Genomic DNA, 22,693 nt, shown 5'->3' on the forward strand with positions numbered 1-22,693 from the left:
GCTGCTAGTCTGTGCAGCCTCAAAGGCCTGTTCCAGCCCTTCTCTCAGGGAGTGGGGTGGCCGCCCCACTACACCACCTTATAGTAATTTAATCTTGACCACATTTCCCTAGTTCGCTAATGAGAATGTCATGTGGGTCTGTGTCAAAAGTCATATTAAAACAAAGATATATCACATCTACTGCTTCCCTTCTGTTCTCTAGGTCAGTAACCCTGTTAAAGAAGGAAATCTGGTTGGTTTGGCATGATTTGCTCTTGACAAATCCATGCTGGCTATTCCTCATAACCCTATTATCTTCTAGGTACTTACCAATTGATTGTTGGAGCTCTTTTTGGTACTGACAATGATTTTGCAGAACTTTACCTTGAAACCTGTTGTTGACCCCAAAGACATTGATATAACTCCCAAGTCAAGCTTCATGTCAAATGCACCAAAATCATATCAGCTCTGTGTTCTTCCTCGATAAAGACAATGAAAAATCACCTCAATACCTTAGACCTGTGCTGTGCGTTAATCTGATTGTCTTTGATACTGAACGCATTGCCACAGTGACAGAAAATGAACTCATTGTCTTCAAAATGACAGATCAATTACTAGTTTTTTATGTAACTTGGATTTAACAAAATTATGTGTCATATCAAAAAATAACCATACAGTTGACTTAAAAAGCCATGTACAATAATCGTGTACTGTTCTCAGACAGGCTCAGGTGTGAAGAGAAGCTGGGTATGTTTTCAGTTCATTTGTGGTGTAGCTGACAATTGTGGAAACTTCTTTAGGCAGCTGTAAGGCTTTATTGACAGTGAGTTAGTAACAGTGTCCAGCCCTTGTTCTCTGACCAGCCAATGAGAATAAATTGTGATGATGTAATGCTTTTGGCTTGATATCCTACTTTGATAGGCAGAGTTTCTGTGGCTTCAGACTGAACTAGAGTTCTCCCTCCCCTGCTTGTTCATGGAATTTGAACTAAGCACAGTGTTAATAAAGTTGCTCCTCATTAATTTTCCAACTCACCTCAACACTTCTATATATTTATATATTTATGTAGTTTTGTAATATATGTTCCAGGGCTGGGACCAAGCTGGTAGGTGCAGATTCATTCACCAAATAGTCACTGAACCAACAAGACATGATGCCAATTTAGATTTGGTATTATGGGGTAGTGAGGACCTCATGGAACAACTGTTTGTAGGGGACAACCTTGGTTCTAGTGATCATGAACTAATTCAGCTTAAACCAAATGGATGGAAAAACAAAAATTGATCTGCAACTAGGGCTCTGGATTTCAAAAGAGCTAACTTTAAAAACTTAAGAGAATTAGTTAGGGAAGTGGATTGGACTGAAGAACTCAAGGATTTGAATGTGGAGAAGGTTTGGAGTTACTTTAAGTAAACGTTACAGAAACTATCTGAAGCCTGCAACCCAAGCAAGGGGAAAAAATTCGGAGTGAAGGGCTCCAGAACAAGCTGGATGAGGAAGCATCTCAAACAGGCGATTAAAAGAAAGCAGAAAGCCTACAAGGAATGGGGACAGGCAACCTGGGAGGGGTTCCAGCTGTGCTGCGAGCCAAGATCTGTTTTTTACTTCACCGTAGTCCAGCCAATCCCAGCAGTCGAGCAAGGACAAGCTCTAAGCATGGGAAGGAACCCTGGGTAAGTTTGTAAATAAATTTCCCATGGCAGTTATGACTCCCCCAATTTATCAGGACACAGCTATCAAATTTTCATTAATTGATTCATACTAGAAGAGGCAGACAAACAACAAATAGCAGTAGAGTTATCTGTGTTTCATTTCCCTATGTGGAGGTGGGAGGGGGGGCACGTGGAGCAGTTTCTTTACGTACACAGGGATGTCCCTTGAATCTTCATGAGAGATCTTGATGACACTTCCCTGGAGGTACTTTTCTAGGGATGGCAGCCTTACCTCTTGTTTATGCCCCACCATGCATTGCCAAAACTACCCAAACAACAGTGCACTGAACAGTGGCAGGTTGCTTAGTGGGAGACCTACCTATAGTTCATCACCCTGTGCATTGGCACAAGCACTCTTGGCTAGTATGCACGGTGCTGACACAGGAAGCCAAGTACGCACATGCATAATCAATGTACTAAATCCCGCAGCTGTACACCAATGTAACTCACATTGGCAAAACTTTGTAGTGGAGACATGGCCACAGTCTACACAAGGCAGTGCTAACATGAGGCATATTGCCACTCTCAAGGTACACATGCACTGCTTTGCTTTGATCACACCCATGTGGGACTTGCACGCCCCCCTCCATTCACTTCATACCACAATCACTGCTCTGGCTAGCTGCTCCAACTAACTCTTCCACCATTCTATAAAGTTAGCCTCACCTCAGTGAATGCAGCTGGAGTGAATACAGATGATTCCCAGCCCCAGGGAGGGAGTTACCATTGTGTGGATGATACCTTAACTCTAAATTGCCTGGTTTTCACAAGTTTGCATTTAAAATACCTTAACCCTTCAGTGCCTGGTTTTCGAGAAGTTTAAGTTTCACTGAACTCAGTGTTCTAGAAGGACACAATTATTCATTGGTTTTTTTCCCCACTATCCAGCCCGCACAGGTGTGTAGACCAACTCTTGAGCTGAAGAAAGTATGTCATTTATTTGCTGCTTCAGTGAGTGACCAGTCCATGAAATAGGGTATAGCAGAGGATTAAACGCAAGTGCATCCCCATTTCCAGGTGCTACTCTTACATACATTGCTACAAAGCTATTCACTATATATTTGTAACCACTTTCTTGCCTAACACTATGATTAGTTTGCTAACTCAGTTTTTTTCTGATGCAGATGGTCACCTGATCAGGTTGCTAGCTCAGCTTTTCACCTGGCTGTTCTCTTTACTTGCCAGACAAGTTGGTATCTTTTCATACTTTCCGACATCTAAAATATACATGCTACATATTACATAGCCTACAACAATATACTTTGGGACAGCCTTAACTATGTGTTAACCAAGTTTTTTGTCAGTTTAAGTATGTAATATTTCAGCTAACAGCATGCCTCCATGCAATATTTATCAAAACTGGAGAAGTCCATGGAAGTCTGGACAGCTTTAGAGAGATTCACTTTATGATTAACTTTTATCCTCTCTGGACAAATACATGGGGAACAAAGGCTGGACGGGCTAACACACATGATATACAAATAAAGGTTCAAAGGAGCTCATTCCTAGTTTGATATCAGCTTTCTTTTGCTGGACAATGACTAATCTAGTTTACCAAGCAGAACAGAGAGGCTATTGGCTTGCATGCTTTGTTCCACCACACAATATATAAAATGTGGATTCTGAAATACCAGTAAACTCCCTGCTAGAACCCAGAATAATTGCTACACTCTGTAATGGAGCCTCTGGGAGCAACAACTATTTTCCTGGCAGTGTGCATCTCTTGCCTTCTTTTCCTTTCAGCATGGAAAAAGATGTCTGGAAGTGGGAAGCTGCCACCTGGCCCTGTTGCTTTTCCCATCATAGGAAATGCACTGCAGCTGAATATGAAGAACTTGCCCCAATCAGTGCGTGAGGTAAAAGTATTTGTTTCTCATCTATTGTTTGGTTGTAGGTGGAGGTTAAGCAGAGCCTAGCTCAAGCAGAACTCCATGAAATGTCTGGCGTTTATACAGTGCCAATCCCATGTCACTCAACTCCTCATAGTTCCGTCTTAATTTCCACCCACAAAAATAATTAATCTTGAATGCTAGATATAAACTGTTCATGTTAACCTATGCCTTTTAATATAGGTGTCTAAATCACAGGTAATCCAGAATATATCTGCCCAGCTTCACGGCAAGCTGTACAGACAATCACACTGTGGGGGGAGTGGTCTAGTGGGTTCTGTTGAGAAAGGGCAGTCAGACCTGGTTTTTATTCCTACCTCTGCAACGGACTCTGGCTCCGGCTACACTTGGAGCTTGGGGACTGATTCCCAGCTCACATGGACAGACTTATGCTGTCAAGCTAGTGTGCTAAAAATAGTAATAGCTGAGGAAGCATGGGCTAGCCACCCTAAGCATAAACCAACTTGTACCCCTTGGGTATGTACTCGGGGCAGCTAGCCATGCCACTCTCTGTGCTACTGGGGCTATGCTACAGTTCTTAGTGGGCTAGCTCAATGAGAGCTGGCATGAGTAGGTCTGCTCAAGTTGGGAATCAAACCCGTAGCCCCAAGTGCAGATGTAGCCCATGGGTGCATCCAAGTAAGTCACCTAAGCGCTCTCTGCCTCAATTTCCCCATCTGTAAAATTGCTGTAATGATATTTGCCTGCTTCACAAGGGGATGGTAAGGTGTCAACTGCAGGTCAGCTTTGAAAAAATGGCTTTGTTCTGCTCCATGCTATTGTTTCACTATAATTATCATCTCAAATACCATCATCTCACATGCGAATGGCAATCCACAGCCTGGGATCTGACTGCCAAGTTGGTTTCTTTCCTTCTGGCTCACCATCACAAATAATAAAAGTTAAACAGGAGAAACTCTGCCCCCAGTTACATCTGTTCACCCTCATTCTCATCAAATCCTACCATAAAGAGTTAGAGATATGTAACCCCATTGTGGTTGATTTGCACAGGTGTAAATGGATTGGAAATTAGGCAGTAAGTCTATTGGTAATGTAAAAGGGGAAACAGACCCTCACTCCACTCTCTCTCTCTGCCTCTGCAGGGCTGACAGGAATAAGGAAAAAACTGTCTTGTCATTATAAAGTCAGCAGATGTTACTATGAATAAATGGAGGCAGGAGTTCTGTGGTGTTAGAAGTGTCATTTGTACACAGTCATTTTTCAGAGTAGAACTGAATCGTCATTACTTAAATAATGCAAATTGCTAGAGCTCACAAATGAAAGGACCTGTATTAATTCCAACTGCTAGCAGGATGAGATAATTATATAACACAGATAGAATGATCCTTCTTTCACACTCACTCTTTCCCTCTAGGAAAAACACAGCGTTAACAAAACATCAAGATTAGAAACTGAAGCATAAGTCAGGCAGTTCCCAAGTCAGAATAGTAAACTCTGAGAAGTATTATCTTAGCCACATATGAGCTCTTTCATTAATTTGTAATTTGATCTGCTCACATTCTTATTCTTAATTAAGTGGATTTATGTTAAAATGTGCTGGTTTTGTGTGTTAACTTTGACAGCTCAGTGAAAAGTACGGCCCGATTTTCACAATATATTTGGGCTCAGAGCGGGTTGTGGTGCTGTATGGACAGGAGGCTGTGAAGGAAGCACTGATTGATCAAGGAGACGAGTTCAGTGACAGAGGTCGTATGCCAGTATTTGAAAGGTTGCCCGACAAAAAAGGTAAATTTCCAGTAACATCAGCATATAGCGCTGATATTCTCTGTATGTGGGGAACACAACTGAGATGACAAAAGGGGAAGTAGCTGGAGTTTCATTTAGAACAGTAGCAAAGATTGGTTCCATTCCCTGTTACTCCACTAACTCCCTGACATGAATGGGTCATAACATCTCACTGCAGGTGAGTGAGAGGCAGTGACTAGGCCATTGCACAGTAGAAGGGCCAGAATACAGCCAGGAGACCAGAGCTGGAGATGCCAACCCCCTTCTTCCCCTGCTCAGTAGTGTAACATGGCCCCAGAGGGCCCTGGTCCAAGAATAGATTAGGAGGCCCCTTTTTCCAATCACAGGCCATAGCCCACAACCTTCCTCCCTCCCCGGCAACATCCCAGCCTAAAACTCACCTCATCACCCTCCAAATCCCCTATTTCCCCCCACACCTCTCACAACTCACCCCACTTGCCCTCAATCCCTCACCTTGCAGCTCACTGTTGCTCCCCACTCGCCTTATAACACCTCAACAACTGGCCCTCCAGCCCATCACCTACTTCACCTTCACCTCATCACATTTCTTTTGGCCCAATCCTCTAATTTGTCTAGGTCCCTCTGCATCCTATCCCTACCCTCCAGCGTATCTACCACTCCTCCCAGTTTAGTGTTATCTGCAAACTTGCTGAGGCTGCAGTCCATGCCATCCTCCAGATTATACAGTTGGGAACCCTGATGTGCACAGTTGCAACGCTCACAGTATAGGAACTCTTTTATATTTACAAATATTGTTTATTAATACATTTAGTCCTGTCACAAACACCCCAACTCAGTAAGGTAGATATAGATACTACAGAATGTACATCTGCACATCCATATACTCACACCATCCCTTGTAGAATAACCTGAAATGTTAGCCATCATCTTCCTCCTCACCATCACCTTCCTCATCATTACCAGTGACCATCATTCTGGCACCTCTCAAGGGCTACATCTCTCTCTCTCTCCTACCACCCCTAGGCTGGGATGCCACTTTTATAATATGTTACGCTGATGCCGCTATGTTTGATGCATATTCAGTAGGGGATTTCTTCCCTTTTCCTTATTTGTATTTCCTCACCTTACTAATGTTGGGGTGACTTTTTCATATAGCTTGGTACATCAATGATCTCAACTTATTATCATATATGTCCATTCGTTACCATGGTCTCTTGTGGTTAGGTATCACATTTGTTATTTTTGTCCTAACTGGTTATTTTGGTTCTTTCCAAGTCCCAAGTTGTGGTGTACCGCTTAAGTTTAAAAGACTCTGGGCTTAGGAAAGCCCCTTTGCCAACCTGCTTTAATGCATCCTCTATGTTAAAGGTCACAGCCATACATGGACCTTATGCTTTGGCTCATCACCGTCTATCTAGGTGAAAGATCCCAAACATATGTACGATAACTTTGCCTTAGCTCAACATACAGGATGTGGCCTGCAGGTCCCTTGTGTTACAGCTAAAATATACTCTAATATAAACCTATTTATAATAAAACAAATAATCAAACCCATAAGAAAATGAGAAATGTATAAGAAAAGATATCTAGGCAAGCAAGCAGGCTAGCCTCAGATGTATCTCGTGTACCTGTTATGTATGTCAGTTCATTGCCAGGACACTTCTGTGGTTGAATTATTTACCTGAGGTCAGAACTTCCCTTTAAACTGTATTTTCAACTCCCCAAATACTCCGGGTTTTCTGTTGGGCCGTTTATCTGTGCAAAGTTCATAGGCCTCAAACCTTATGTTAACTTGCTGAAGCTAATGTCGTACAGGATATAGGCCTGTAGGTTTTTTGCATTACTTGCATTCTCAGGCATGTCGGGTTCCATTCCAGTCTCTAAGGGGCGTGTTCTGTAATAGTTACAGACCCTTCTGCTTGTTCCTCCCAAGCTTGACCACTTTTGCCCTGTCCCCTCCAGTCTATATCCCTGTCCCCAGTCCCTTCTCGTCCCATCCCTGGCTCCTCTTCCCAGTCCCATTCTCCTTGCCTTCCTTAGATTTCTCAGCCCAGCCCCAGTCTCCTTGCCCAGATAATCCTATTTCTCCCCTCTGGGCTCCCTGTCCATGGCCCAGTCTCCCCCCTGCCCTCATTCTAACTCTGCCTCTTTCTCCCTACCGCCAGAGCCCATCTCCTTGCCCAGTCAGTCCCAATTTCCCCCTCTGGCTTCTTGTCATTCCCATCCATCCAGGTTCCTTCTCCTAGTCTCCCCCTTCGCTGACTCTTTTCCCAGTTTCTTTGCCAAGCCAGTCCCAGTTCTCCCCCTGCACCCTGCCTCCTTCTTAGATAGGTTGCCCATCTCCCCTTTTCCCCCTCACACTGATTCATGGTCCCAGTCTCCTTGCACAGCACCTGCTCATCCCCCAGTTCCCCATCTGATCTGAGTGAGTTCTCCTTCCATCCCTGCCAACTGGGTCCCAATCCCTCCTGTTTCCCTGGCCATTTCCCAGTCCCAGTCACTCCTCCCAGCTCCCTGTCCCAGTCTCCTGGCCCAATCAGATCCAGGCTCCTCTCCCTTCCCTAGCTCTTAGTTACAGTCTCCTTGACCCCACCCCCCCAGCTGCAATTAGAGGGACAGTCTGGCTTTCCCCTCTAGTCCTGGAATAGAGCATGCTCAGTTGCTCTGTGAACATGGTGCATGCATAGAATAGTCAACACAAGGAGCTGAGAAGACAAAAACCAGATTGAAAGCCTTGACAGGCCGGATCTGGCCTGTGGGCCCTAGTTTGATCTCCCCTGCACTAAACCCTAAGGTCTCTACTGAGTATATGCAAACCTTAATGTTCTTTTAACATAGTTTTTGGTGTGTAATTCTCTCGGTTTTTAAAATAGCAAACTGAAAAACCAGAAATTCCTTCATGTGGCATCATATTGACACCTACATGGGTCACCACCAGGGCTGGAACCTTTAGATCCACTGCAAAGACCTCTGCCACTTGAGCTAATGGAGTAACTGATAACAGCAGTAGGTTGTCATATTTATATGCGGCCCAGCACTAGGAGCTGAGTGGTGCTGGTGTATGTGCAGTGATGACAGTATCTTTGGAGACTTTAGCCACTAAACTCTAAGTCTCCACAGACAATGTGTGAAATGTGGTTTTTCAAGGGCTTATAACTTAGTGACATTTGGGTAGATTTTCATGGGATGGGAAAGTCACACATTGACACACAGGCCAGCTCCTAGCCAAATTTCAATCCCAGCTCTGACAAATGGGAGTGCTAGAGTTTCTCAAAGAAAAGGCCCCAGCATTTTTTAACATGGGCAGAACAACATATTTTTCCCTAACCTTGTTCGTGGAAATGAACACTTTGGCTGAAATATTCAAAAAACGTTCAACCTGAGGCACACAGACAGAAATTTTTTAGCCCAAATGGTTACAATTTGGCAAACTAATGTGTTTCCCAGTTTACTTCTAATTTTTAGTTTGTGCCAGTACATATACTTTGCTCTAATTACTGTGACTGGAAGAATTCTCATTGCTGTGATGGGCCAAGCTCTGTTAGAGAACAAACTACAGGTATTGGACATGTTAATTGTGGCAGGGTGCTGGCTAAGAAACGCTGAGCCAGGCCTCTGTCATATCCACTCCAGTCAAGAAAGGGGAATTGGAACTGGCTGAGTAAGCCCAGGCCTGGCTGGCCTCGTTAGCTAGCGGCTACGTAAAGGTTGGCAGGAAGGAAGCCAAAGGGAGAAGGAAAGGGGAGGAGCCAGAGAATAGAGGGAGGGGGAACTCATTGCTGCTGGCTGCAAGACTGAAGCTGTTTGTAGGTACAAGGTGGTGGGAAAGTAAACTGTAAATAAAGAGCACCCGTGATTACACCAAGGCAGAGGTCTCTGGCTGGTTTGTGGGTGCAGCAGGAGCAGAAGCTAGAGGGGCCCAGCTGCACCTCATTACAGTAATGAATTGAATTATTTTTCTTCCTCAGAATTGCTCTGAAACTGCAATGAGTTTAATGTGTAGGATATTGTGGTAAATAAACATATCAAACAGATAAAGTACGGAGTGATGACCGTGTAACAGTCTCCCAAGCAGAACACAGATACAAATAAAATTTGAGAACCGGATTATATGACAGGGTGGACTGCTATAGCAGGGGACTGGACTCAGTCCCTCCCAATCTTATGTTCCTATGAAACTTCGAATAAACAACATGTGGGTGGGTTTGAAAGTCTGGCCCCTCCCTCCTTTCTTTCCCATTCTCTTCCATTTTTCAGGTATTGCTGAGGTCAGTGGGGAGCCGTGGAAGCAGCTACGCCGATTTACCCTCACCACCTTGAGGGATTTTGGGATGGGGAAGAAGAGCACTGAAGAGCGAATCCTGGAGGAAGCCCATTTCCTGGTGGAAAGGCTCAAAAACACTCACGGTGAGGATCAACTTTATCTCTGTTGGAAATTAGAACTGAAGAGTCAGTTAAAGTCTTTCTGTTTTTCATGATATTAAAAATATTGAGCAGTGGCTCAGACACTGATATTGGTTCAAACATCTTCTAACTAAAGCCTTTAGCTGCACATATAACTAACTGTGTTAATATAATATAAAAGTATGTGGGCAAAGGTCTAAAGATGACCTTTTCTGGCTGTTGTTCCCTACCCACTGATATATGGCCAGTGAGCAAATGCAAAAGGTTTGTCTAGAGCTGGCAGAAGCTAAGACAGTGAACCAGGTAAGAGTGGATCCATTTATCTTCAGTCTGCTGCGTTAATGAGACACCCAAGCCTAGAGTTGCTTATTCTCATTTTCATCTCTGCTACACGTCTGATACAAATTTGGCACCTACATTCTATAATGATGGGCTCCCACAGGAATGATTGGAAACCACCGTGTAAATGGACAATGCTTTATAAGTGACCCACTAATTATTACTATTTATATTCCAGTAGTGAGTACAGATCCCAGGATTGGGGCTTTATTGTGTGTATGCTAATAGTAACAGATAGGAAGGACTGTTCTGTACTGCAAGCAGCATACATCTGAAATAGACATGAAAAATAAAAAGTGGAGGAAGGAAGTGTGATGGATCTGCTAAGCAGGGGACTATCTGGATGCCATCCTGGCAGACATGCAGGAAACATCTTGCCTGGTGTATTTTGATGGCATCATCACTGGGAGGTCATTTGAGAAGCATGAGCAGAACTTGGGAGCTGTGCTGGAGAGGCTACTCCAAACCAACTTAAAGGTGAATTCAGCAAAATGCAATTTTTTTGTGTGACAATGTAAATTACCTGCGGCATATGATCCCAAGGGATGTTGATGGTGAAGCCGTCCAGTCCTGGTCAGTGCCGAGTCCTGTCACTGAGAAGCAGCGTTTCATTGGTCTGGTTTCATACTACTGGAGAGTCATTATTTGTTTTGCCACAATTGCACAGCCACTGTTCAAGCTGGCAGAGACGAGGTGGATGTCTGAGTGGACTAGCCCTGCCAAGAAGCCTTTCTGGAACTAAAGTGGAGGCTCATGTCTGTAACAATACGGGCCTACTGAGATCCCCAGCTACCATTCATTCTAGATACAGATGCCAGTGAAGCTGGTATTGGTGCTGTCTTGACTCAGCCATATGGAGACAAGGAAAGAGTAGTTGCATATGTCAGCAAGATGCTGAACAAAGCAGAGCAGACCTACTCCATGGCTAATGCAGAGTTGCTGGCAGTGGTGACCTTCACAAAATATGTTTGCCACTTCCTGCTGTGGAAAGGATTCCTGTGAAGAACAGATCATGGTTCCCTCGGGGGGCTTCATAATTTCCATGATGCCCAAGGACAATTGTGCTGGTGGCTGGGACAGCTGGCTCAGTTCCAGTACCAGACAAGACACCGTCCAGGGTAACAGTACATGAATGCTGATGCTCTGTCCAGGAGACTGAGCCTAGAGGGCAGTTGAGAGGCGGGTGCCAGCCTGAGATAAGAACAAAAGCCAAAAGCAGGCTCACACCCAACAAACCAACCAACTAACCAAAGGGGGCCCCCTGCAAGAGGAGGGTGCTGCCCCAAAAAACCATTGTGATCGGAGGCATATTGGCCAGAGAAAAGGGGGCACTCCTGAGAGGCAGGTGCTGACCCCATTACAGGGACATTTGGGGATGGAGAAGCTTAGCCAAAGGGTTTGAAGTTGATGCTACTGGCCTGGATGGTGCAGGTCGCTTAGGGACCATGGACGTCTTGTTATACCTATGAGGCCATAAGACAGATCATCCTACACCTAAAGTTACCACCCAGACAAGCCACCCTCTGCAAATGGTAACTATGGTTATTCTGGGAGAGTCAGTCAGCACACCCTTGTGAGAGCAGGCTACTTCTTTGAGTGGGTAGAGGCTCATCAACTGCCTGATCGATAAGCACAAATGGTTGCTAACCTCACTCCTTGCATACCGACCAATGGTGAAAATTTTGAATCATGCTTATTCTAAGGGGTATGTGACTTCCTTGAGATAAATAAGACCTGTACTACACCTTACTACCCAATGGTCAGACAGGCTGTTGGTGTCAGGAATAAGGGGCTGCAGCAGAGTCAGTCTCTGGGAAACCTAACAAGGGCAGCTGGTCTGTGATAGGCTGCCTGATTAGCTACACCACCTGACTGGTGGGAAGAGACAGCGGACCAGCTCTTAAGCCCAGCTGCAGCAACAGTTTGGCGGCTGCTCAAAGCATTTGCCCATGGTTGTGATAGCTCCTGCTCCTGCCTTGCCTCATTCCAAGTAACCTGGCTCTGACCTTTGGCTCCAATTCTTGACTTTTGACTTTGGCTCTGGCACCTGGCCTCTGGGTCTGACCCTGGTCTCCTACTCACCTAATGCTGGCTACCAACTCCTGCTCTGAGCAGTAGGCATGACCAGCCACACCCAGGTTTCTGCCAGGTGGAGCGTCTGAACTGTACATTTGCAGCTATGTTGTAGATGCCAGTCAACAGAAGTGGGACAGTTTTCTTCCCTAGGTCATGATGGCCTACAAGACTAATGTGCAGTCGTCCCTGGGGTACACACCATATAATGTGATGTACCACCCTCTAGCAGAATTGCTGGATGGGGTAGCCAAGATAGATGAGTATACTAGTCCCACAGAGTACCTAGCACTTGACAGGCATCTTCAGCACTGCTGCCCAAGCAGTAAAGCCTCACCAGGGCCACCTAGAGACAGAAGGAGCCTTGAGATTTAAGGGGGACTGCCCAGATATACCAGGAGGGTGAACTGGTTTGGGTCCACAGAAGGGAAAGGAGTTTGAGTGCTAAGTTGCAGCAAAAGTACATGGGTTCATACAGGGTGGTCAGCCAGGCGTCAGAGGTATTTTGTGCACAATCCACTGTCCTCAATGGAAACAGTTTTGTCCTCCATTACAACAGGCTAAAACCTACTTGGGTCCTTACCCAGCTGAAGATATGATCAACTTGCTGCAGCAGGGCCAAGACAATAATTGAGAGAGCCACAGTCAGCTAAGAGGTTGACTCCCAAAGCACTGGAGAGGACCAGGCCAGGACGAACATTAGCATGTGTCTCACTGAGTAGTGGCAAACCATCATATGGCATAGCCAGGTGTGGCCTTATCAGAAGGAACCGAAATGGACAACAAAGAGAACCACCAACAGTGGGAGGTGAACCTATAACAGAGATGGTAGAACCAGTACCGGGGAAGGAAGTCTGTAGTCTGGGCTGAGGCGAGCCAATGAGTGAGCAAAACACAAACGACCCAGCCATACAGGAGGACCTGAGGCCACAGGAAAAGCACAGCCCTCTGCTGGCACCAAGACTGCCACATGGACTAGCACTATGTGTGAGGATGCATCCTTCCTCAGAGAGGAGAGCAGTATGATGGGTCTGCTAAGCAGGGAACTACAAGTCCCATTGGCCACCTCCCAACTGCACTTGACACTTCTCTTTCCCCTGGTCAGGTCAGGGGAAAGATCCTGAACCAGGAAGTGGCCAGGCTATGTTGGAAAGCAGCAGCCACATGGCAAGCAAGGAGCTGTGGAGAGGTTGTATGCAGAGAGGAACCCCCAGGAACTGTGGACAGAGTTCCATGTGGAACAAGCTGCCAGACATTGCAGCTGGGGGCAGGTCACTGGTAGGGTTGCCACGCGTCCAGTTTTCAACCAGAATTCCCAGTTGAAAAGGGACCCTGGCAGCTGGTGCTGACTGGGCCATTAAAAGTAGGAGATGGCACTAGGGCAAGGGCAGTGCACAGAGCCTCCCTGGCCACCCATGCACCTAGGGGTCACAAGGACCTGGTGGCCACTTCCTGGGAGCCACAGTAAGTGCTGCCGGGACCCCGCACCCCAAACCTCCTCCCACATCCCTGCCCCAGCCCTGATCCCCCTCCTGCAGCCCAAACCGCTCATCCCTGGCCCCACCCCAGAGCCCGCAACCCAACCAGAGCTATTGAGCCCCACTAGGGCTAGCGCCTACAAGACCTAAAGTGCTTGCCTCCGAATCCTAGTATTCCTGGGGCACTATTGGTACCTTGGGGCTTTGGTGTACTCCAGTTCCGAGGAGCCCAAATAATTACAGGATTGTTTCTCTTATTTAAGAAATAGAAAGCTGAGACAGAGAGATGAAGTGACTTGCTCGAGGTCACATCTGGGATGTCTGCAGCAGAGCTGGGAATTATTCCCAGATTTCCTGAGACCCAGGCCATAGCAGCAAACCATCCTGCCTCTTGCAATATTTAATGCAACAATAAGGGCTAAACTGAAGTTGGCTCTTCCCGTCTGGTGAATTGTAAGTGGAAGAGGAGAATGCACTGAGACCCTTCCCCACCATTAGTACTACATTAGTGCTGCTGCTGCTGCTACTTGTGCACCCTGAGCCAAGGGGCAGCTATTGCTGTTGGAAATGAGTCAAAGAGAATCGACGGTGAGGAACACGAGCAGGGGTCTGGTGCATAAAGAAAATGCTGCTTCTGGATGTTCCCATGAGCACTGTGGTCTCAGGTAAGAGGGGTGAACTCTTGCCGATAATTCCCAGGAATGTTATGCTGCTCCCTCTGATGCTGCAGCCTCAGGTTAGCTCTCAGTTACCAGCCCTGTGTGTTCCTTGTGCTTATGAGGAAGGAAGAACCTGAAACGGAAGCTAAGATGTCACTGGTGAGCCAGTGGGAAATTCAGCCTCTCCAGCTGTGTTAGCTGAGCTGTGGGGCCTGCTTAGTGCACTCTGAAGGCGGAAAGCAGACCCATCCCCCTGCTGTTGTGCTGGGAGCCTTCATTCCTTCCCTAGCACAACAACTGTGTATTTGCACTGCACGGCCCGGGCTGGCAGTGCCAAGGGGAGATTGCTGCGCTCTGGGAGTTAGTGATGATGCTACAACAACACAAGAAGTGGCTCAGGCAGAGCCCTCTAAGCAGGATCCTGTTGTGAAAGGGTTGGGATCTTTTCTGTGAAATGGGATCCAAGTCAGACAGGCAGGTGTCACTCAGAGAGGCACTGATGGCCCCTGGTCAGACCAGAGTGTGCCAGGCAGAAAGCACTAGAGCAGACAGAGTTAAACTGATTGCCAAGAAAAAAAGTGGCAAGTGTTTAATTTAGCATGTGAGAGGGAAGAGTGGGGGATTGGGGCAGCCCTAACCCACCCTCTCCAGGGAATATTGCTGTCAGCCCTACCTTGAGTCTTTCCCTGTGGTTGGAGATCCACAACATCTCCATGCTGCCAGTGACTCTGATGCGGAGGGTGAAGACACTGAATTAAAAATGACTCTTTTTAGTTTTGTTTTGCTCCAGGGCGGTCCTTTGACCCCACCCTCTTCCTCAACCATGCCGTCTCCAATGTCATCTGCTCAATCGTCTTTGGGGACCGGTTTGACTATGAAGATAAGAAGTTTGTGACTTTAATAAATCTCATAGATGAAATTAACAAGCTCCAGCGCTCTCCCTGGACAGCGGTATGTTCAGGGGGTTATTCTATTCTTCTCCTTTCTATTGTGGGAGGGGACAGAAATTTCTTTCTTTAACTATTAATTTTCCATAAACAAGTGTTATTTCAGATTCCCATAATGGTCTCCTTCTTGCTAGGCTGCAGCTACTACCAAACCCAGCCTCAAACTTGTTTCTAAGTATTGTTGAAATTCCCACACAAAACACGTCATTAGCTTAGAATTTAATTTGCTTAAGGATATTCACTGTCAACATTATCGGTAAAAATCAAGGAAGATGCCAGTTAAGATGTTAATGTCCACACCAATCACATGTCACATGCCTTATCACATAAGCAACATGACAGTGAATGTGATCATATTTCTCACCTCCAAAATAAACTCCTTTTCACTTCCAGCTCACAGCCACTTACCTCCATGCCCCCTTCCTGAAAACCTCACTAAATGTACCAAATGAACGGCCAAACTGTCTGCTGGCATAACTCATTTGAAATCAATGGTGTTACATTGGCAGAGAACGTGAGTCTTTTAAATTCAACCTCAGCACGACTAAAATAAATTTCCCTTTGAAAATCTATAATGTGCTACCACCTGCCGAGAAAATCTGTGTTCAGAGTTCAGATAGTGCACTTCAGTGTGATTTTTCAAAAACAAGATGTGTCTACTGAAGATGGTTTTATTTTGAAAATAAGGGAGAGTCTTTTAGCTAATGTAACTGAATGTCACTGAAGTTTTTGTGTGGAATATATACGCATTGGGTAATGGGAGTTGGTAAAGTTTTCAAAGTTCTTCAGAATCCATTTAGAAAATAAGATGTCACAGAAGAGTCTGTGCTGCTATAGTTAAGTCATTTGAGTAAATATTATGAAGGAAGCTTCTCTGCCCAGGAAAACCAAGATGTTTTTTTCTTTCAATCTTTACAGCTGTACAATTTTTTCCCGACTCTCATGCATTACATCCCTGGGCCTCACCAGAGAATCTTTAAACATTTTGAGGAGTTGAGAAAGTTTGTTCTGGAGAGAGTGGAGATGCACAGAGAGTCCCTGGAGCCCAGCTGCCCTTGAGACTTCATCGATGCTTTCCTCATCAAAGTAAAACAGGTAGGTGATAGCCACAGCCCTTCCCCTTTACTGGGGAGTGGGTTATACATATCAGTGCTATTTATTTGTTAAGGAACAATAGAGTACGTGGCTTTTCAGAAGCCCCTAATGGGAGACAAGGAAATTGTAATATAAAGAGGAAAGCCCTATTCACCTCACTCATGTAAAACCACCTTAGTGAACAGAAATGGCCCAAAGCAGTGCAATAATGCTGCTGTACTCTGGCCCATTTCTGTAGGATTTGTAAAGCGGTGCCAGGTGGGTCACATTTTGGGTAGAAAATGAGACTTCTTTGGCCTGTGACAATAGATCCGATGCTTTTACAATCAATCAATTATCAACCATCTGTACCAAACCTTTCTGCAGGAGCAACATAACAGCCAGTCGGAATTTACCACTGAGAGCTTGTTAAGAAGAACATTAGGCTTATTCTTTGCTGGAACAGGGACAACTAGTGACACCCTGAAACATGGACTCAAGCTTCTTATGAAATACCCTGAAATCGAAGGTAACGGTGACACACACACACAAAATGTTAAGTCTTGGGGAGATGTGAGGAGTGCCTGGCTCTATAGATCAGTAAATGTAAGCAGAGCCTCCCCCGTTAAATCACCAGATCACATCTGGCCTGGGTTGGCAGTGACCTGCATGACTGCCATGTGGTGGATGTTCTTTGGTTCATGTCAAGTGAGTTGAAGATGTGTTGGGAGACTTTCTTACTCCAGTTCCCTGCAGGCAGAAGTTCTCATCCAAAAAACAGCAGTGCAGTGGGCATTACTTGTCCCCATATTGGCCATCTGAGGAGAGGATCCAAAGGCTGAATGGGGCTGTTGTGATTGAATTCCTCTCTCAAATCCAGATCAGTGTTCAGGTTCTCTGATAAGGGAAGTGCATGTGTATGTCTACACTACAATTAAACATCCATGGCTGGCCCAGGTCAGCTGGGTCTGGCTCATAGAGGTTGGGCTACGGGACTGTTTAACTGCTGTGTAGATGTTTTGGCTTGGGCTGGAGCCCGGGCTCTGGGACCCTCCCTCTTCCTGGGGTCCCTGAGCCTTGGCTCCAGCCTGAGCCTCAACCTCTAAACAGCCCTGTAGCCTGAGTCCTGCAAGCCTGAGTCAGCTGACATGGCCAGCCATGGGTGTTTAATTGCAGTGTCTGTAAAAGAGAAGCCTGCCCTGCCACTGACCAGGCTGTGTCTGTTCTGTGGGTAACAGATGCTTTCACATTCCAGGGCTGTCAAATGGGCCCTTTCCCCCTGAATGAAGGCAAAGTTAGTTGTTTTGCCTTTGGATTTAATGGGCTTGTAGAGGACAGGATCATGTAAGGGCTTAAATCAAAGCTCTGCCAGTGCTAAAAAAAATCTGTATCCAGTGCTAATTCCAACTTCATATTAGCAGGGCCGTCCCTAGCTATTTTCGTGCCTCATGCAGCCCCTCTGGGGGGGCTGTGTGGGGCCCCAGGACTCCGCGGGGGCGGGGGAGGGGGGCGCTGTATGTGGCCCCGCCACAGGCCTCCACGGGAGGGAGGTGGTTGGCCCCAGGCCTCCATGGGGGACGGGGGAGAGGGGGACTGGCCACATCCTGCAGGAAGTGGAGTGACCTGGCCCCAGCCTGCTCTGCTCCCCTGGTTCCCAGGCTTGGAGGGAGGGGGGAACTGCCCCCCAGCACTCGCCGGTGGCATGGCTGGGAGCCAGAGGAGCAGAGCAGGTTGGGCCGGGTCGCTCCACTTACCGGTGAGTGCAGGCCCGACCAGTTTTGGAGTCCTCAGGGAGTGTGGGCAGGGCTGGGGCAGGAAGAGGTGGGGCGGAGCAGAGGCAGGGGCCCTGAGGAAGAGACAGAGCAGGGGCTGAAGCAACACGCCCCAAATTTTCTGGTGCCCTACACAGCTGCATACTTTGTGTATGGGTAAGGATGGCCCTGCACATTAACAAATGGCCTTGCGGTGGGAGATGCTTTGGGACTCTCTTGCTTAGTAGATATTTAGATGCACTGGTGATAATTTTACATTGTGCTCTAGTTAGTAACAGTACCAGGTATGAGCAATATCACTGCCGTCTAATTACATTGTTGGCCCTTTTTCATAGATACAAAGTACAGTAGTTTCTGTAACAGAAAATTTGACCTGTTTTGTTATATTCCCAATGTCCATCTGCTGAGACTTGTGTTTTGGGGGCAGAGCAACAGACTGTTGGGCAAATCTATGGGAATCCTGTTCTTTAGTCTTGGTGTTAAATCTCATTAATTTGATGACAGAGAAGGTTCACGTAGAGATTGACCGTGTGATTGGCCGAAGCCAAGCCCTGCATGGCGATCAAGCCAGATGCCCTACACAGATGCTGTTGTACATGAGATCCAGAGATTCGTCTCTCTTGCCCCTCTTGGTTTCCCACGTGCTGTGAATAGAGACACTCATTTCAGACAATACATTATCCCCAAGGTCAGTTCTCGGTGAAAGGGCCAGTTCTGCGTTCGCAATAGAAATAGTTTGGCCGGCTTTTATGTGGTGGGAGTTTTAAATAATTGCCAGGAACGTACCAATTATATTGAAACTTTCCAAGCCTCTCTATGCAGCTGAACAGACTTTCATAGTCTGCAGGTCAGGGTTTCCATCCGGAAGAAGTTTGAGAGCCTAGTTGCGTAGCAGTAAGATATGGAATAGAGAATAATTTTAGCAATGATGTGCAGCTAAGATTTTGGTATCACACCAATGCGTGCCATCATTCCCCTCTTTTTTGAGGCCAAAGGGAGGTGTTTCTGGGGAAACGTCTTGACACTGTTCGGTCAAATCAAAACAAAATAGTGCATGCAAATGAGTAATGAATAAATACGTTTTAAAAGGATCAGAGCTCCCCGCACGTTTGCCCATTTCTGGAATTAAATGCAAACCAGTACAGATAAATACACACCACAAAACAAACCACGCTTCAAGGCTGAGGTTTCTGTAAAATTGAGTCGGGCTCTTACTGTTAGTCGGATGATGCCAGTTACTGAGCTCAGTTCAGCCAGTAAGCCAAAAAAATCAGAAAAAATATTCATTTAGCTTCTGAAAATCTTTGCAATTTGTCAGCAAGTTGGAAAAATCTGATCTACTTCGAAAATCTTGGTGTGGGTTTTATCCCCCTTCTTTAACGCTTTAACAGTGGATAGGGCACTTTCCTGGGATGTGGGAGACCTAGATTTGTACCTCCTCTGGAGCCAGGTCTTGAACTCAGATTTTCCCCAGTGAGTATCCTAAGCACCAGGCTATAGACTATGCTGGGGTGATGCCTCAATCTCTCTTGTAGAAGCTATTCAGTTTCGTATCAATACTAAAATATTCAGTGAAGCAGAGACTCAAGCGCAGTTCTTCCCCCTCCCAGCTGAGTGCCCTAATCACCAGCATTTTGGTTATTCTGTTCTCAAGTCCTCCGGGTCAAGCTGTTCCACTTTGTATTTTCATTAGGTCAAAAACCTGGGAGTTAAAAAATGTGGATTGAATTCTTCCCTCTGCTTGATTCAGAGGAGAGATTTGAATCCACATCTCCTGCCTCCCAGGTGAATGCCTTTCTCATTCTCGCTTGCTCAGTGGATATTTAAATATTAATAAAAAGTGGAACAGCTTCATAAGGACAGATTGAAAAGAGCCTATCCTGGAATATCTGCGAGCTTGGAGGTTAGAATCCTCATTTTGGATCGGGGGAAGATCTGAGTTCAAATTGTTGCTCCAAATTGGGGATTCAAACTTGCATCTCTCACATCCCAGGTACCTTAGCCTCTGGCCTAAAAGTTATAGGAAGACACACACCCCTCCTTATATGCATTTTCTGAACTTTTTCCCAGACAAAATTGATTGGGTCAAATTTGCAAATAGTTTCAGATCAGCTGAAACTGCATTTCTGGTGGATAAACTGTATTTGTCTGATAAAATTTACCCAGTTCTAATCTCCACCAAACTCTGAACCTGTTGAGCTGTTAAAATGCACCAGAACTCACCATACTCAGGGGCGGAGTTGCTGACTGTGAGTTTGACTGTAAAATTGCATGGGGCTCTTAGTTTAATTATGAATTATAGGGAAACTGTTGGTGTGATTAATACAGTATCTTGACCTGGAAACCTCAAATGCTTCAGAGCATCAGCTCAAAAGTGCAAGTGAAACTTCTGGATCTTAGCCAAACTCTCCCCAGACTTTTAGATGTTGAATTCAGGATAATGATCAGATAGGAACAACCTCTCTGAAGAGGATTTCCCTGTGGATGGGACTTCAGTGGGATTAGCTCTTCTCATGGAATTTTAATATTTCTACTTCTGGTTGAAAACATGAAGTTCAGGAACTGCAAGGAAATAAAGAAAAATCAATATGGGTCCCACTGTCCAGCTCTGAATTTTGAAGGTTTCTCTGCTTTGGATAGTATCCACTTTAACTCTGTTTATATGTTTACTAATTTAGGGCACCACTATATTCCCTGTACTGCAGTCAGTCCTATATGACAGCAAGGAATTTCCAAACCCAGAGCAATTTAACCCCGGGCATTTCTTGGATGAAAATGGTGCCTTCAAGAAGAGTGACTTCTTCATGCCTTTTTCTATAGGTAAAGTTATCCATGTTTATTTCAGATCCCAGACTGTCTTCTAGCTTTGCCTCGATGATTCTGCTGGCTCACACTGTCTGCAGAGGGTTTTCAGGTGGTCCATGAAGCAGAGTCTCTCACGCTAGTAAAACATCTATCAGTCGTTAAACCATGTTACTTCCTGCTAGCTGTCTGAAGTGACTTTTCGGATGCACTCCACATACTCCTCTCTTTGCTCTGCTTGGCAACTTCTTGCTTTTATGGTGTCTGTCTGGTGTAAATGAATCCATGATCAATTATTCCTTCATCCACCTTCTCATGATCCTGCCTGCACCTCCTTACTTGTTACCCAATAACCACCACATTACTGTCCCTTTAACACTTATTAGCTAACTTGGGAAGCGCATAAGCTATTCCTCAGATCCCACACATTCCCAACCCTCTCCCCAAACTGGATTTAAAAAGACCGCTTTATATATGGAACTCAAACCTTAAAACAATCTTTGAATGTCTTCTTAAGCCTCAAATGCTTTCCTACCATCCTGAACTCGGAGTGACTTCCATTATCCTCCATCCATAGAAACAGCATGTAAAGTTCCGCAAAGAAAGATCTCCAATATCTCTTCAATATTCCTTTTTCATTGCAGGGAAACGGAGTTGCGTGGGAGAGGCTCTGGCTCGGATGGAGCTATTTTTGCTACTGACAACGATTTTGCAGAACTTTACCTTGAAGTCTCTCATTGACCCCAAAGATATTGATATAACTCCGATGAGTTTCACTTCAAATGCCCCAGTGTCCTACCAGCTCATTGTTATTCCTCGGTAAATACCTTGAAAAGTCACCTCCATTTCCTGAGGTGATTAATTTGATTGTCTGTGATCTTGAATTCTTTAATACAGTGACAGAATTTAACTAATTGCCATGAAATGCACAGACAAATTAGTCAACTTTTTAAGTAAATATGATTTAACAAAATTGTTATACCATAAAATAACTGTATCAGTGATGCTAATGGCATGTACAGTAATCCTGCAGTGTTCTCAAATGGGCTCAGGTGTGAATCTATTCTCAACATAAGCTGGGTATGTTTTCAGTTCATTTGTGGTGTAGTTGACAAACGTGAAAGCTTCTTTGACAGCTGTAAAGGCTGCTCTGTTCACAAGGAGCTAGTAACAATGTCCAGCATTTTAGGTCTGTTCAGCCAATGATAATGAATTATGACGATGACGTTCTGCTTCGGTGGGGAGAGTTTCTGTGGTAGGGTGACTGAACTGGCATTCTCACTCCCCATTTTATCCATTCAGGTTCAGATAAATTCAGAAGGATTAATCCTTTACTCTTCATACAGAGTATCAGAGGGGTAGCTGTGTTAGTCTGGATCTGTAAAGGCAGCAAAGAATCTTGTGGCACCTTATAGACTAACAGACATTTTGCAGCATGAGCTTTCGTGGGTGAATACCCACTTAGTCGGATGCAAGTGGGTATTCACCCACGAAAGCTCATGCTGCAAAATGTCTGTTAGTCTATAAGGTGCCACAAGATTCTTTGCTGCTTCTTCATACAGATTCTTTCTATTATTTTTGTAACTCACCTCTGGCATCTTAAATCTATAAAATAAGATTCCAGGAATGTCCGTCTGTGTGTCACTCAGTGGGAAGGGAGGGAAGTGACAACAAGCATGGTTGAGCTCCTTTTGTTCAAAATATCACCCGATGGAATAATCATTAGGCTTTGTGGTTTGTTACCATCCAGTTTTTAAGTTCTCAGCCATTTTAAATTGATGAATTACTCCTACAGGTACAGTAAGGCATGTATTTAGGCCCTGCCCAGAATCCTAGA

General features: G+C 45.3%; 1 pseudogene; it reads left to right on the forward strand.

Annotated features, from left to right (window-relative positions):
* The first annotated feature begins 3,295 nt into the window (after positions 1-3,295).
* LOC120368796 lies at positions 3,296-22,257 on the forward strand (annotated as a pseudogene).
* Positions 22,258-22,693: the final 436 nt, after the last annotated feature.

This window comes from Mauremys reevesii, linkage group 7 (genome assembly GCF_016161935.1).
Source record: "Mauremys reevesii isolate NIE-2019 linkage group 7, ASM1616193v1, whole genome shotgun sequence".
NCBI classification, from domain to species: domain Eukaryota; kingdom Metazoa; phylum Chordata; order Testudines; family Geoemydidae; genus Mauremys; species Mauremys reevesii.